Here is a 4,798-nt window from a genome sequence, read left to right as displayed (position 1 = left end):
CGCTCCTGTGCTGCCTGGCTTCACTCTGTCCCACTCCCTCCCCCCTCCCTGACTGCCCCCATTCCAGAAGAAACAGATGGGGGGGGCAGGGAAATGGAACATTAGGGAAAAAATTCCAACATCTCTTTTCAAACCTGTGTGTCTCAGTTTAATGAGACTGGAGTGTTTTGCTAAGGAGGATGAGTTATGAGGAAGACCAAACTCCTCCCTCTAAGCAATTGTAAATCCGAAATTAAGAGGCTTCAATTGAGGAAGTGTGGAGAAAGAAATGATAACAACCCTTTATTAAAGTATATATGTGTATTGGCAGAACAACAAAAGAACACAAAAACAACCAAAGAATAATCCCGTACCCAAAAATCCCCTTCAAAAAGGGAAACAGTTTAGTACTTTCTGCTTTTTGGCACAATTCTAACCACAGTCAGCAGGGGGTGCTGTTGGATCACTGAAGGAGCAGATCCTGCAGTTGCTCAGTGGTGGTCAGCAGGGGGTGCTGTTGGGCTCTGGGGGGTCTCCACATGGGGCCCCAGTGTGAAGGAGAAGCCAAAAATGGAGATTTTTTCCCCCCCAACCGAGAAGGGGAAGAGGAAAGGGGGAAAAGGGGGTTCTTCCCACGAAAACTCACGCTGTCCCCTTTTTGTCGATGGGCACAAAACTGCTACCAAACACAGGAGCGGAGGAGGGAAAGGGCGACCTCCTCCCCCAAAAAGTTCCTCTGTAGATGAGTCAAGCCTCTCCAATGAAATCTGAGCAGATCTGGGCTGGGGGCAGAACAGGGCGCAGGCAAACCAGGGCCAGAAAACAGTCAGATGACTAGGTCAAGAACAAAACATCCTTGGAGCTTTCTCAACACACACCTTGCCTGAGTTAAGGCAAAAGTGGAGTGTCGCCAGTTTCCCAGGAGCGGAAAAAAACCAAATCATCACCCCTCCCCACCAGTCATAGGAAGGACCATCAGCTTGGAATGCAGGTCTGCTATTTCTTTTGCATGGGTCAATCACCCTAGGCAAAACCCCTTCCCCCTCCCTCGTTCAACATCTTTCTTTTACAGCGAGTCAAGGGAAAGAAAAAATTCTTGGTTTTTTAGAACAAGTAAACCTATGACACCATGACACTTGTTATTCAAGCCAAGGTGCAAATGTTCTTAAACAGAAAGAAGGTCTACCTTGAGGGAAGTCTAAGCAAGCTAAGGGAATTTAGAAAGTTAGATATGAAATGGGGAATAGGGTTTGGGTATGTGTAAACTACTGTGCTAAAGGGTGAGCTAACTACAGCTACTTCTAAAATCTACAAAAAAGCTAAAAATCAAAAAAACCCATAGGCATCACAATGAACAGACAGACCAAGCTCCCTAAGTCAAAGTGTCACAGTAGATCTAGACTGGCAGCACAAGGGAGAATTGTTCCTAGCTTGATGGGCCCATGATGCCTCAGGCCATCAGGGAAGAGATGCCACCTACAGGTGGGCACGATACTGAGGGATGGATTTAACCATGGACACTATCTCCCAGGTTATCCATGATTATGAGACATGCACTACAATCAAGCAGGCTGAGTGAAGCCCTTGTGGTATGGTGGGAAATGGACTAGGTATAGAAATGGAAAGGCCTGGCAGATTTATTACATCACACTGCTGCAAACCCACCAAGGTAAACGCTATGTGCTTAGCATGGTGGAAGCCACCACTGAATGGCTAGAGACGTGCCCTGTTCCTCATGCCACTGCCAGAAATACCATCCTGGGTCTTGAAAAGGAAGTCCTGTGGCAACACGGCACCTGGGAGAGAATTGAGTCTGACAATGGGACTCATTTCAAGAACAGTTTAGTTACCACCTGGGGAAAAGAGCGTGGCATTGAGTGGGTGTCTCACATCCCATACCATGCAGCAGCCACCGGGAAGGTTGAACGGTGTAATAGACTGTTGAAAACCACTCTGAAGGCATTGGGTTGGGGAACTTTCAAGAACTGGGATCAGCACCTAACAAAGGCTACATGGCTAGTCAACGCTAGAGGCTCTGTCAATCGAGCTGGACCTGCCCAATCAGAGTCCCTTCACATGGTAGGTAGAGATAAAATCCCCGTAGTGCACCTGAGAGGTATGTTAGGGAAAACGGTTTGGATTAATCCTGCCTCAAGCAAAGGCAAACCCATTTGTGGGACTGTTTTTGCTCGAGGACCAGATTGCACTTGGTGGGTGTCGTAGGTTAAAAAAAAAAGTTTTCCCCCTGGAGTTGGAAAGTGGTTAACCCCAGAGGTAGTGTTCTTAGTGTAGAGCCAATCAGAAGCTGCAATTTGCCCCTGTGAAATTAACATATTACAACAGACCAGAAAAGGAGACAGGGATATGTAGCTGGAAGCTGAGGCAGCCATGGCTTGAGACCATGAGGAGAGAGAAGTCAAGCTGCTGGGGGGCTGGGAGCTTCCCCCAGCCCTGGCTTAGTGGGATCTAGCACAGCTTTGTAGCTGGGCCAAGATGCTGAGCTAAAACTGCACACCCCCCCACCCCACCCCCCCACTGCCAGCGGGAGGGGCGACGTTGTGGCCTTGGATCTACCCAGACCGAGGGGTGGCGGCCATGATCCTGTGCATGCAGCACTGGAAGCTGAATGAACTAACAGCAGCAACAACAGCAGAAGACGCTGGAATGGCAGAGACAGCACTGAATAGAAAGCTGTGGCTGAAAGCCAAGAAGATAACCGTCAAGCAGCAAATATGGCACATGGCCAGGTTGAGAGATGCAGAGATGTCCAACAGAGAGAGAGAGGAGCTGAGAACTTGGAGACATCCTGTGAGCTGGACCGGGTCAGTCAGACCAAGGAATGTGGGGGAAGTGGCCCCCCCCTGCCACGTTTGCAGCTGAAACGGAGCAGAGAAGCTCTGCTAGAACGCTTGGGGCAAGAACTGAACTGAGAGCTCCTAAACTGTTCTGACTCGGGGGAATTTGACCCCCTCCCGAGGAAAGGGACTTTCACGGAATGCCTTGCACTTTGTGATATAACTGTGGTGAAGGGAGCTTTGTCCCTATTTTTGCAGTCCACGGGAGAGAGACCTTCAGTTGGAGCCGAAGGGCTAAGAGGGGTGAGAGAAAAAAACCCTGCATTCTAATGAAGAGAGAGAGAGATTTTCCAGATATGACAAATCGAAACTGTTGCCTCGAAGATAAAGAAGAGACTGTGCTGCCCTGAAAGTGAAAAAGATTTCTTCTTCTTTCCTTCTGGACTTTTATGGGGGAAAGGAGGGATTTGATCTAATGTAAAGAGAGTTAGGATTGTTGTATATAAATGTATTACAGTATTTATTGCTGAGGGTACCCCCCCCGGGCTGAGAGGTGCCGCCACCACCCCCCCCCGTGCCGCGTGTGAGTGGTGGGTCCCGGGCTGGCTGCATGTGTGTGCTGGGGTCCTGGGCTGGCTGGGAGTCCCCCGGGAGTCCCCCCCCATCGCTGCAGGTGAGTGGTGGGGTCCCAGGCTGGCTGCGTGTGTGTGCAGTTAAGGTCACAGGCGCGACCGCGCCAGGAGAGGGGAGAGAGAGAGTGAGGGAGCCTTGCCGACAGTTGCTGCACGCCCATGGAGGAGGAGAGAGCAGCTTCGGAGCACACAGAGGTTTGCCGTTCCAGGTTTCAGGGGGGAAGGGGGAGAGGGGGTACAGGGGATGGGAGGGGGGATACAGGGGAGTCGGGGTGGGGGAAGAGAGGGGAGGGGTATCATGTGGGCCATGGGGGTCCTCTGATTGGCGGGAGGGAGAGCAGGGCACTCCTGTGTGAACTGTCATAGGTGAGCAGTGCGCCTGAAGATACGTGGTAACACAGTGGAGGAAGGATATGGTCAGGGTGGATAGTGGGGTTCCTTTAGAGTGATGGGGGTCTCAGCCAAGCAGGGGCCTTGAAAGGAACCCCAGCCTTGGATGTGTACGGGGGCCAGAATGGTTGGTCGGTTTGTTTGTCTGTTTGGTTTTGGCTCACCTGCGGCTACAGCCCAGGTTCGACATGTTCTGGATATATTTGCTTTGCTCTGTTACATCCTGAAAGGGTGAGCAGGACAAAGGGTTGTTCCTGGGTATCTCCTCATGATTGTATATAAATAGGTGATAATAATAAGTAGAAAATGCAAGACTTGCCCAAACCGTTCTAAAAGGAACGTAGCCTGTGTGCCCCTATGTGGTTGCAAGCTATGCTGGCGATGGTACATGCCTTTGGTAGGGTCGCCCACGCCAGACAGGTCAAAACAGCAGGGTCGGACACAATACATCTGTGGGCAGGATGAGTTCGTTAGCCTTCTGGCAGTCAGTCTAGGAGAAGGAAAACTCTAATCCCAAACCTGGGCAGATGGAGCTCGCTTAGCCCCGTAAGGTCATCCATCTAAGAGAAGGTCACTCTAATCAAGCCTACGTCCTGAGGACCTCGCTGCCACCGTCCAAGCTCACTCGGCCCTGGTAGATGAACCTTAGGGTTAAAGGGTGGGTTCAGTTCCGCGCATAATGCATCTCACCTAAAAATCCATTGCGCAGGTTTGAAGGCTTTACCCACATGCAAAAAGTCCTGTAGCGACGGGCGAGGGTCGAAACGGCAGGTGAAAGGTGCACTGGAAGCCGCAGACCCAACCCTGCATGCAGGCGGTTCAGGATATTGGTCATTTGAGACTGACTGGAGATGACAGTCTCTTGGGGCAGCACCCTGAATGACCAAGCAGTCTTTCTAAGGACAGCGCTGCTTGCTCCACCCGGAGAGGGGTCTAGAAAAGGTGGTCTAAACAAAGCTCATCTCCACTTTCACTCGGTTGGTTAACCATCAGCCAAAGGGC

Source organism: Pseudopipra pipra, chromosome W (assembly GCF_036250125.1).
Source record: "Pseudopipra pipra isolate bDixPip1 chromosome W, bDixPip1.hap1, whole genome shotgun sequence".
In the NCBI taxonomy this organism is placed as follows: Eukaryota; Metazoa; Chordata; class Aves; order Passeriformes; family Pipridae; genus Pseudopipra; species Pseudopipra pipra.
This window is presented reverse-complemented; position numbering follows the sequence as displayed.